At 44.4% G+C, this 12,679-nt stretch overlaps 1 pseudogene; it reads right to left on the bottom strand.

Moving 5' to 3' along the window:
• Positions 1-12,176, bottom strand: part of LOC132831632 (NAD(P) transhydrogenase, mitochondrial-like) — a 178,568-nt pseudogene extending 166,392 nt beyond the window's left edge.
• Positions 12,177-12,679: the final 503 nt, after the last annotated feature.

The raw sequence follows: 12,679 nt of genomic DNA, 5'->3' as shown, positions 1-12,679 counted from the left end.
GATTCCATTCCAAGATGTAGAGCGAACAGCCAATGGGGAATCTCAAACCAGTATCTACAAGAAAACAGCACATACAGACCAAATACTGAACTACAGAATCAATCATCCCAACAGTCACTAACAAAGCTACTTGAGAACATTATTTCAATAAGCCACCACACACTGCAGCACGGAGGAATACGAAGAGCAGAAAATCACCCAGACAGTGTATTCAAAACAAACGGGTGCCCAATGAACACAGTCCGTCAATTTCTCAGCTACAAACCCAAACAAGCCGACAAAACACGTCCAGAAACCCTAGCCCACTCTCCCCTACATCAAAGACATCTCGGACTACTCAGACCCCTTGGCATTACGGTAGCCCACAAACCCACCAACACACTAAAACAGCAGCTAATGATCTTAAAAGACCCTATACAGACAACAAGCAAAACAAACGTCATTTACAAAATACCTTGCAGGAACCGAAACAATCACAATAGTCATAGAGATGGACAGCATAGGAACATGTACATCCTGTCCCTCAGGATTCCCTCCAACAACTTGCCCACCATTGATGTCTGGCTCATCGGTCTATAGTTCCCTGGCTTGTCCTTACCACCTTTTTTAAATAGTAGCACCACGTTAGCCAACCTCCAGTCTTCCAGCAACACACCTGTGACTAGCGATGATACAAATATCTCAGCAAGAGGCCCAGCAATCACCTCCCTAGCTTCCCACAGAACTCCCCCTCCCACTCTGACATGCAGGTCCTGGGCCTCCTCCATCACCAAACCCTCACCACCCGATGCCTGGAGGAAGAATGCCTCATACTCGGCCATGGAACCCTGCAATCCCACAGGATAAATGTGAATTTCACCAATTTCCTCATTTCCCTTCCCCCCACATTATCCCAGGCCCAAGCCTCCAACTCGGCACCGCCCTCTTGACTTGTCCATCACCTTTCCCATCTATTCACTCCATCCTCCTCTCTGACCTATCACCCTCTCCCTCACCTTCATCTACCTATCGCATTCTCAGCTATCTTCCACCCAATCCCACCCCACTCCCATTTATCTCTCAGCCCCCAACCCACAAGTCTCATTCCTGATGAAGGGCTTTTTGCCTGAAACATCAGTTCTCCTGCTCCTCAGATGCTGCCTGATCTGCTGTGCTTTTCTAGCACCAAACTCTTGTCACTGATGATGTTCCCTAGTATGGTGATGAAACATCTAAAATCAAACCTCCCAGCTCAGCGAGCAAACTTACATCCTTAACTCAGCATCTCTTCTGAAACAACAGAAGCTTTCAGAAAACTTAACAGTACTTTCACAACTTCAATCATTTATCCTTAATAAAACAGTTCAGCCTCAGGAAAAGGCAGGAGCCATTGGCTCAGCAAGGAGAGAACTGATTAACGAAGACTCTGGTCAAAGCCATTTCTGAACTCCCTCTGATCCAGCAGTACTAAAGGAAGGCGGATGGTTTAGGAATTAAAGTGAACCACAGCGCAGGGACAAATCTGTTCACTCATTGACAAGTTAATGGAGGGTAGCATCAACAGTGCTATCAAGCAGCACCTGCTCAGCAATAAACTGTCTTCTACTGTGCAGTTTAGGTTCCACCAGGGCCTCTTAGCTACTGACCTTATTCCAGCCTTGGGGCCTATTGTGAATAAAAGATCTGAACTCCAGAGTTGAGGTTGGAGTGACAGCTTTTGACATGAAAGCAATACCTGTAAAACTGGAGTCAATGGGATGAGGGAAAAACTCTCTACTGGGTTGGAGTCATCAGAAGATGGTCATGGCTGTTGGTCAGTCATCTCAGCTCCAGGATATCTCTGCAAGAGTTCCTCAGGGGAGGGATCTAGGCCCAACCATCTTCAGCTACTTCATCAATGACCTTTCCTCCATCATAAGGTCAGAAGTGGGAATGTTCACCAATGATTACGTTATGTTCAGCACCATTCACAATTCAGATACTGAAGCAGTCTGTGTTCAAATGCAACAAGAGCTGGACAATATCCAGGTTTGAGCTGACAAGGGACAAGTAATATTTGCACCTCACGAGTGCCAAGCAATGACCATCTCCAACAAGAAAGAATTTATCCATAGTGTTTAACATTCAATGTCATTATTATCATTGAATCTCCTTTTACCAACATCCTGGGGGTTACCATCGACCAGAATCGAAACTGGACCAGGATATAAATACAGTGCATACAAGTTTAGGTCAGAGGTTTAGAATTCTGCAGCTCCTAACTCATCTTCCCAAACTTGTTCACAATCCGCAAGTCAGGAGTGTGATAGCATAATGTTACTTGTCTGGAGTTCCAAGAAAAGACAAGAATTTTAATTTTATTCAATATGAAGCTTGATTGGCATCATATCCACTGCCTTCAAAATTCATTCCCAGTTTTACACAGTGGAAGCATAAATGCCAACTACAAGATGCACTGCAGAAATTCTCAAAGGCTCCTTCAACAGCACCTTCCAAACAAGCAACCTCTACCATCTAGAAGGATGAGAGCAGTAGATCCATGGAAACACCACCAGCCACAATTTCTGCTCCAAGTCACACACTATCTTGTCTTGGAAATGTATCATTGTCTCTGGGTTAAAATGCTGGTGCTCTTTCCTTAACAGCACTATAGATATAATTACACCATATGAACTGCAGCAGTTCAATACGTTAGCTCACCACCATTTTCTCCAAGGAGAAAGTGAGGACTGCAGATGTGGAGATCAGAGCTTAAAAATGTGTTGCTGGAAAGGCACAGCAGGTCAGGCAGCATCAAAGGGCTTATGCCCGAAACGTTGATTCTCCTGTTCCTTTGATGCTGCCTGACCTGCTGCGCTTTTCCAGCAACACATTTTTAAGTACCATTTTCTCCAAGATAACTAGAGATGGACAATTAGTGCCGATCTAGTTAATGATGCCCACATCCTCTGAAAAACATATTAAAAAATGTAGGATTCCCTGATATGCTGTAAATGTGTAAGTGATTGATAGCAACTGTGTATTTATAATTTGACTATCATTTATTTGGATATGATGGTGTAATGTTAATTTTCCTGGACTAGTAATTCAGACATTGCGACTTCATACTGATGGCTGACCTGAGGTAGATGGAATGGGAGCAAAGAGCTGAAAATGTGTTGCTGGTTAAAGCACAGCAGGTTAGGCAGCATCCAAGGAACAGGAAATTCGACGTTTCGGGCCAGAGCCCTTCATCAGGAATGAGGAGAATGTTGGAATATCGCATGCAATTCTGGTCTCCTTCCTATCGGACAAATGTTGTGAAACTTGAAAGGGTTCAGAAAAGATTTACAAGGATGTTGCCAGGTTGGAGGATCTGACCTACAGGGAGAGGCTGAACAGGCTGGGGCTGTTTTCCCTGGAGTGTTGGAGGCTGAGGGATGACCTTATAGAGGTTTACAAAATTATGAGGGGCATAGATAGGATAAATAGACAAAAGTCTTTTCCCTAGGGTCAGGGAGTCCAGAATGAGAGGGCATAGGTTTAGGATGAGGGGGGAAAGACATAAAAGAGACCTAAGGGGCAACGTTTTCACGCAGAGGGTGGTACGTGTATAGAATGAGCTGCCAGAGGAAGTGGTGGAGGCTGGTACAATTGCAACATTTAAGAGGCATTTGGATGGGTATATGAATAGGAAGGGTTTGGAGGGATATGGGCCAGGGACTGGCAGGTGGGACTAGATTGGGTTGGGATATCTGGTCAGCATGGTCGGGTTGGACCGAAGGGTCTGTTTCCATGCTGTACATCTCTATGACTGTAATAGAGAGAGCAAAATGATCCCTCGCTCGACTGAGCAGATCTAAGCTCTGCAATCCTGCCACACATAATCATGAATGATGGTGGAGAATAACTAAATCGAGCAGGAGACTCCACAAGTTTCACCGTCCTCAGTAATCATTACAAAAGACAAGCATGAAGCGTTTACCTTCAGACAGAAGTGCTGAACAGATGACCTCCTTCCAAGGCCCCAAGGTCACAAATACTAATGCAGTTTACTCCACATGGTATCACTCAATTGCTGAAGTCACTCGATGCTACAAAGGTTATGGGCCCTGAGACCATTCCAGCAATGGTACTCAAGACATGCTCCAGATTTAACCGTGCTCCTAGCTAAGCCACCGTTACAACACTGGCATCTATCAACAATGAGAAATTGCACAGGTATGTCCTGTTCACAAAAACAAGGACAAATCCAAACGCGCCCATTGCTATATCATCAGTCTTCCCTTGATCATTCCAGCCTGGGTCCAAAGGTGGTCAAATGAGCTGAACTCCAGAGGTGAGATTAGCTGCCCTTGGCATCAAGGCAGCATTTGACATGTGAAGCATTAAGGAGCCCTAATGAAACTGAAGTCAGTGTGGATCAAAGAGAAAAATCTCCACTGACTGGAGTTTTACCGAGCACAAATGAAGATGGTTGTCACTGTTGGAGTCAGATCATCCAGTGAATTTGTTATAATTTGATATAATGTCATTTATGAATAGCAGTGTTAGCCAGCACTGATCCTGGCGCAGCCCTACTCTCTAACTTTCTCCAATCAGACTAACTACTCTTTGCTCCTACTCTCTTTCTGATTTCCAGCCAAGTTTCCATCAATCCACCTTTTTGTGTTCTGAGTTCACAAGTCCTCATGGTTAAAGTTATGATGCTAAAAGTGAACGATATTTTAAATTATGTCTATTTCTTAATATGCTGACTCTATCCTATAATTTGTACAGAGTTCAAGTTATTTGTCGTACATTTTCAATACTGATTATGTACAGGTTCAGGTTGAAAGTTTGAATTAATTTGAAAGTCATCTATAGCTCCACCTTGTCCACATAAATATTGTAAGCAGCTTCTGAGAGCTAGGGACAAATTAACAAATTAGAATGAATTTTTAAAAATATAATTTTCTCAAATTCATACTTCACATGGCTTTCCTCCCATTCCGAGTAAAAAGTGAGGTCTGCAGATGCTGGAGATCAGAGCTGAAAATGTGTTGCTGGTTAAAGCACAGCAGGTTAGGCAGCATCCAAGGAACAGGAAATTCGATGTTTCGGGCCAGAGCCCTTCACCAGGAATGAGGAGAATGTGCCAGGCAGGCAAAGATAAAAGGTAGGGAGGAGGGACTTGGGGGAGGGGCGATGGAGATGTGATAGGTGGAAGGAGGTCAAGGTGAGGGTGATAGGCTGGAGTGGGGTGGGGGCGGAGAGGTCAGGAAGAAGATTGCAGGTTAGGAGGGCGGTGCTGAGTTGAGGGAACCGACTGAGACAAGGTGGGGGGAGGGGAAATGAGGAAACTGGAGACGTCTGAGTTCATTCCTTGTGGTTGGAGGGTTCCCAGGCGGAAGATGAGGCGCTCCTCCTCCAGCCGTCGTGTTGTTATGTTCTGCCGATGGAGGAGTCCAAGGACCTGCATGTCCTTGGTGGAGTGGGAGGGAGAGTTAAAGTGTTGAGCCACGGGGTGGTTGGGTTGGTTGGTCCGGGCGTCCCAGAGGTGTTCTCTGAAACGTTCCGCAAGTAGGCGGCCAGTCTCCCCAATGTAGAGGAGGCCACATCGGGTGCAGCGGATGCAATAGATGATGTGTGTGGAGGTGCAGGTGAACTTGTGGCGGATATGGAAGGATCCCTTGGGGCCTTGGAGGGAAGTGAGGGAGGAGGTGTGGGCGCAAGTTTTACATTTCCTGCGGTTGCAGGGGAAGGTGCCGTAAGTGGAGGTTGTGTTGGTGGGGGGTGTGGACCTGACGAGGGAGCCACGAAGGGAGTGGTCTTTGCGGAACGCTGATAGGAGAGGGGAGGGAAATATATCCCTGGTGGTGGGGTCCGTTTGGAGGTGGCGGAAATGACGGCGGATGATACGCTGTATGCGGAGGTTGGTGGGGTGGTAGGTGAGAACCAGTGGGGTTCTGTCTTGGTGACGGTTAGAGGAGCGGGGCTCAAGGGCGGAGGAGCGGGAAGTGGAGGAGATGCGGTGGAGGGCATCGTCGATCACGTCTAGGGGGAATCTGCGGTCCTTGAAGAAGGAGGCCATCTGGGCTGTACGGTATTGGAACTGGTCCTCCTGGGAGCAGATGCGGCGGAGACGAAGGAATTGGGAATATGGGATGGAGTTTTTACAGGGGGCAGGGTGGGAGGAGGTGTAGTCCAGGTAGCTGTGGGAGTCAGTCGGTTTATAGTAGATGTCTGTGTTGAGTCGGTCGCCCGAGATAGAAATGGAAAGGTCTAGGAAGGGGAGGGAGGAGTCTGAGACAGTCCAGGTGAATTTGTGGTCGGGATGGAAGGTGTTGGTAAAGTTGATGAACTGTTCAACCTCCTTGTCCACCTGGACTGTCTCAGACTCCTCCCTCCCCTCTACATTGGGGAGACAGGCCGCCTACTTGCGGAACGTTTCAGAGAACACCTCTGGGACGCCCAGACCAACCAACCCAACCACCCCGTGGCTCAACACTTTAACTCTCCCTCCCACTCCACCAAGGACATGCAGGTCCTTGGACTCCTCCATCGGCAGAACATAACAACACGACGGCTGGAGGAGGAGCGCCTCATCTTCTGCCTGGGAACCCTCCAACCACAAGGAATGAACTCAGACGTCTCCAGTTTCCTCATTTCCCCTCCCCCCACCTTGTCTCAGTCGGTTCCCTCAACTCAGCACCGCCCTCCTAACCTGCAATCTTCTTCCTGACATCTCCGCCCCCACCCCACTCCAGCCTATCACCCTCACCTTGACCTCCTTCCACCTATCACATCTCCATCGCCCCTCCCCCAAGTCCCTCCTCCCTACCTTTTATCTTTGCCTGCCTGGCACATTCTCCTCATTCCTGATGAAGGGCTCTGGCCCGAAACATCGAATTTCCTGTTCCTTGGATGCTGCCTAACCTGCTGTGCTTTAACCAGCAACACATTTTCAGCTCTGATCTCCAGCATCTGCAGACCTCACTTTTTACTCGGAATGGGAGGAAAGCCATGTGAAGTATGAATTTGAGAAAATTATATTTTTAAAAATTCATTCTAATTTGTTAATTTGTCCCTAGCTCTCAGAAGCTGCTTACAATATTTATGTGGACAAGGTGGAGCTATAGATGACTTTCAAATTAATTCAAACTTTCAACCTGAACCTGTACATAATCAGTATTGAAAATGTATGACAAATAACTTGAACTCTGTACAAATTATAGGATAGAGTCAGCATATTAAGAAATAGACATAATTTAAAATATCGTTCACTTTTAGCATCATAACTTTAACCATGAGGACTTGTGAACTCAGAACACAAAAAGGTGGATTGATGGAAACTTGGCTGGAAATCAGAAAGAGAGTAGGAGCAAAGAGTAGTTAGTCTGATTGGAGAAAGTTAGAGAGTAGGGCTGTGCCAGGATCAGTGCTGGCTAACACTGCTATTCATAAATGACATTATATCAAATTATAACAAATTCACTGGATGATCTGACTCCAACAGTGACAACCATCTTCATTTGTGCTCGGTAAAACTCCAGTCAGTGGAGATTTTTCTCTTTGATCCACACTGACTTCAGTTTCATTAGGGCTCCTTAATGCTTCACATGTCAAATGCTGCCTTGATGCCAAGGGCAGCTAATCTCACCTCTGGAGTTCAGCTCATTTGACCACCTTTGGACCCAGGCTGGAATGATCAAGGGAAGACTGATGATATAGCAATGGGCGCGTTTGGATTTGTCCTTGTTTTTGTGAACAGGACATACCTGTGCAATTTCTCATTGTTGATAGATGCCAGTGTTGTAACGGTGGCTTAGCTAGGGGCACGGTTAAATCTGGAGCATGTCTTGAGTACCATTGCTGGAATGGTCTCAGGGCCCATAACCTTTGTAGCATCGAGTGACTTCAGCAATTGAGTGATACCATGTGGAGTAAACTGCATTAGTATTTGTGACCTTGGGGCCTTGGAAGGAGGTCATCTGTTCAGCACTTCTGTCTGAAGGTAAACGCTTCATGCTTGTCTTTTGTAATGATTACTGAGGATGGTGAAACTTGTGGAGTCTCCTGCTCGATTTAGTTATTCTCCACCATCATTCATGATTATGTGTGGCAGGATTGCAGAGCTTAGATCTGCTCAGTCGAGCGAGGGATCATTTTGCTCTCTCTATTACAGTCATAGAGATGTACAGCATGGAAACAGACCCTTCGGTCCAACCCGACCATGCTGACCAGATATCCCAACCCAATCTAGTCCCACCTGCCAGTCCCTGGCCCATATCCCTCCAAACCCTTCCTATTCATATACCCATCCAAATGCCTCTTAAATGTTGCAATTGTACCAGCCTCCACCACTTCCTCTGGCAGCTCATTCTATACACGTACCACCCTCTGCGTGAAAACGTTGCCCCTTAGGTCTCTTTTATGTCTTTCCCCTCTCATCCTAAACCTATGCCCTCTCATTCTGGACTCCCTGACCCTAGGGAAAAGACTTTGTCTAATTATCCTATCTATGCCCCTCATAATTTTGTAAACCTCTATAAGGTCATCCCTCAGCCTCCGACACTCCAGGGAAAACAGCCCCAGCCTGTTCAGCCTCTCCCTGTAGGTCAGATCCTCCAACCTGGCAACATCCTTGTAAATCTTTTCTGAACCCTTTCAAGTTTCACAACATCTTTCCGATAGGAAGGAGACCAGAATTGCACGCGATATTCCAACATATTTTCAAATATTTTGAAAATCTAATATGGCATCCCCTTTAATGACAATAATATGTTTACTCGAACACTTCAGCAAATACCATTTTCATTTAAATAATTAAACAATTTACATTAGATGACAAAAAACCTACAGCACCAAGAGGCCATTCAGCCCAATGGGTCTACGATAGGATTTGTGCTTCACACAAATCTCCTTTCACACCATTTTATTTAACCTATCAACATCAATTTTGATTCCTTTGTCTTGTGTGCTTCTTTGCCATTTTTCTTAGTTATATTTAGTCTATTTGCTGTAATTATTTGCTGTGACAATGAATTCCACTTCCTGGGAAAAGTTTTTCCAGAATTCCTGACTGGATTTATTAGTACAGGTTGTTCTGCTATAGTGCGGGTTTTGTCAATGCACATTTGCTGTAATGTGATTGATAAATAGGGGAAACTGTTTCTAAAATGCAAACTTTTAAAACGTGTTGACTAAAGTGCAATTACATCGCCAACACTTTAACTTTTTTGTTTTGCACAATTCTCGTAGAGGAAGGGGTTGCACAGGAACGCAACTATCGCACTGCAGCAGAAATGCTATCAGGCAACCTTTTCATAGTTAAAGCAGTAAACAGTTTGTGAGACCTCCTGTTGTTTTTTTTAAAAGATGGAACAATAGAAGCAGCCTGAATGGGTGGGGTTCAAGCTCCCATAGAACGAGGATTTTTAGTTTTTAACTTTCAGCGATTGAGGGGGTCTTAGAGTCATTAGGTCATACAGTCCAACAGCATGGGGATCCTTTTGCCCAAACTGGTCCATATCGACCAAAATGTCCATCAATTCTAACCCATATTTCTCTTTCCTATCTATGTATTTGTCCAAATGTCTTTTAAATGTTGTTAATGCACCTATCTCAACCACATCTGCAAACTTACTAATCATGCCTTGTACATTCTCATCCAAATCACTGATATAGATTACAAACAGCAATGGGCCCAGCACAAACCCCAAGGCACTCCACTAATCACAGGCCTCCAGTCCAACAAACATCTTTCCACTATTACCCTCTGCCTCCTACCATCAAACCAGTTGTGTCTTGAAGCTGGATGTAGTAGCTCTTATTCCTCTCCCTGTTTCAGCTAAAAGCCGGGATTCGTTTCCTGCTGCTAGAATTGCATGTGAGACAATCTGTTTTACTGAATTTGCCTTTGCTAAGGGTGTGCTTATGGGATATTACCATACTGGAACAGTTAATTAGTAGCAGTTAATATATCTATCATTTTGTTAAGCATTTCGATGGAGTTATAATTAAGTCAATTCTTTTCCTTGCTTTTTATTTTGTCTGTATTTTTAATTCTAGTTTAAAAATTGTGTTTGGCTTAAAGTCAAGTAGTTTGACCAATCGAATTACTGCTGGAATGCAACACCTTACAATTACTTTTAAAGTAAGAAAACATTGGGGTCTAGACTATCTTCTGAATATATTTTGAGGAGATTTAGTCTGGTGCATAAAGTAATGACTGCCAATGTGCCATATGTATGAACTCCAACTTTATACTCAGCTACCACTGAAAACTATTCCTCTACATCTACTCTACCAACACCTTTCAGATGTTAGAAACCTCAGATTTTGTTTTTCTCAAAGAGTTCAGTCTTTTCCAATAAGTACTAATGTGAATTAAACATTAAAGCAGCATGAACATTGATGTATACACATATCTACAATCTTTCACATACGTCAGAGACTGATTTAAACATTATCATTCTGGCAAGCCTCTCTCCAGTTCCAGTGTAAGATAATGTTTAAATCAGTCTCTGACACATGTGGAAAATTGCTAATAGATGACTCCTCCCACTCTGTATCATGCTTGAAGTAACAAACTTCTACCAGATGATGGAGCTGTCCAACATCTAATTTAAATTAAAACTGAAAGAACCGTGGATGCTGGAAATCTGAAACAAGAACAAAAGCTGCCGGAAAATCGTTCAGCAGGTCTGGCAGTATCTGTGGACAGAAATCAGTGTTAATATTTTGGATGCAGCGACCATTCATCAGGCTCTGATAGTATACAAATACTGCTGGTTCCTGCATTAAACTTCCACTGTTCCATTCTGCACAAGATTCACACCATGGAACCAACGTAGCAAACTGACTCTCCAGCCTTAATTACATCCCAAATAAAGACATCCACAAACTACCTCCCTAATACTCAGTCAGTAATTTGTTTGTGAAAAGTGGCAATGTCAGCATTTACAGCCCATGCCCAGAGTGGTGGAGATGGGAAGGATGGCAGATGCTGGAAGCCACAGTCAATAGGTGTAAGGCTGGAAAAGCACAGCAGGTCAAACAGTATCCGAGGAGCAGGAAAGTCAATGTTTCAGCTGATACCTTTGTCAGGACTTTCCTGCTCCTCGGATGCTGTCTGACCTGCTGCGCTTTTCCCACCTCACATCTATTGACTCACCCAGAGAGGTGTTGGGAGCCACTTTATTGAACTGTTCAATTAACATAACAACCCAGATTATCTGACCATGGTCACATTGCTGTTTGTGTGCTTGGTGCGTGTGCAAGAGCTGTTATGCTTCCTACATTACAACAGTCACTGCACTTCAAAGGTACTTCATTGGCTGTTACATACTTTGAGGTGTCCAGATTTTCTCTTTTGCAATTCATATTTTTGAAGGTTCCTTTTTCTTCACTTCAGCTGACCAGCATGTGCTGCCTGTCCCTGGCTGGCCTTGAGAAGGTGGCAGTGAGCTGCTTTCTTGAACTGCTGCAGTCCACATGCTAAAGGTTGACCCGCAATGCCTTGAGGAATTCCAAAATTTTGACCCAGTGACAGTGAAGGAATGGTGATATATTTCCAAGTCAGGATGGTGAGTGGCTTAGATAGGAATGTGCTGAGGTGATATTCCCATATATCTGCTGCCTGGAAGGTCTAGAAGATGCTGCTGAGAATCTTCGGTGAATCTCTGCAGTGCATCTTGTAGATCGTACACACTGCTACTACTGAGCATTGGTGGTGGAGGGAGTGAATATTTGTGGATTTTTACTGAAATCATATTAATCATCACTCGAATACTGTCCTTATTCAAAAGCACATTATTCATTACTCCTAATATCTTGATCTGTTTCAGCTTGCAGGATGATTAATATTTAAGATTATGAGGCAATAGGTAGTATCACAGCAGGTAAGGCAAGTTGGGATCAGAGGAGAAAACAAAACGTCAAGTCTGGCAAGATATCATCCCTGTGTGGGTAACAGACTGCATCCTCAGATGGTAATACCATGACAGGAGTGCAGCAGATGTGCATCCTTACACATCACTCCAAAACATAACACGGTACAAATTATTGCCTCTGTAAGCTGTTTCTCCTGTACCTGGTTTCTGGCACCAGAAGGCTTGGTGAGTTCTGAACTTCCATAAACGTTGGGTTCTCACCGCCTGCAATTTTACACATGTCATTGTACTTAGTAGAGGACTGCAGCAGCTGGTGACCACTGGGCGGAGAAGGCTTGCCATTCTGTGGGGAGGACCAACGTGACTGTGCAATCTTCAGTCCTCACTGTTGTCCTACAATATATAGAAAAATCACAGCACAATGGTCATATTCCTCCAGCAGGTGCTCTGCTAATAATAGGTCCTGATAAATGCTATGACATGGGTTTAAATCTTAAGAGGCTAAATTGGATAGCTGTTGAAAACAGGTGCAGTGGTAGTGTCCCTGCCTCACATTCAAAAAGCCTGGTGTTTAAGATTCACCAACTCCTACTCTAAACACCTGAGCTACTGGTGCAAAGTAGTGATGCCAGTGACTAGTAATCCAGGGCTGAGGTAATACTACTCAGTGACATAGGTTCAAATGGCAGGAAATAGGATTGAGTTAAATAATCTGGAATTAAAGGCTAGTGTGAAAACCCATCTACTTTGTGAATGCCCTTTAGAGAAGGAAAAAGCATTCTGTTGTTCTTCCCTACCACGGACTCACAGAAGTGAGAGTGACTCTTTAAACAATCAAGGTCAAT

Source organism: Hemiscyllium ocellatum, chromosome 1 (genome assembly GCF_020745735.1).
Source record: "Hemiscyllium ocellatum isolate sHemOce1 chromosome 1, sHemOce1.pat.X.cur, whole genome shotgun sequence".
NCBI lineage: Eukaryota > Metazoa > Chordata > Chondrichthyes > Orectolobiformes > Hemiscylliidae > Hemiscyllium > Hemiscyllium ocellatum.
The sequence above is the reverse complement of the archived record's forward strand: the minus strand, read 5'-3'. Positions and strand labels throughout refer to the sequence as shown.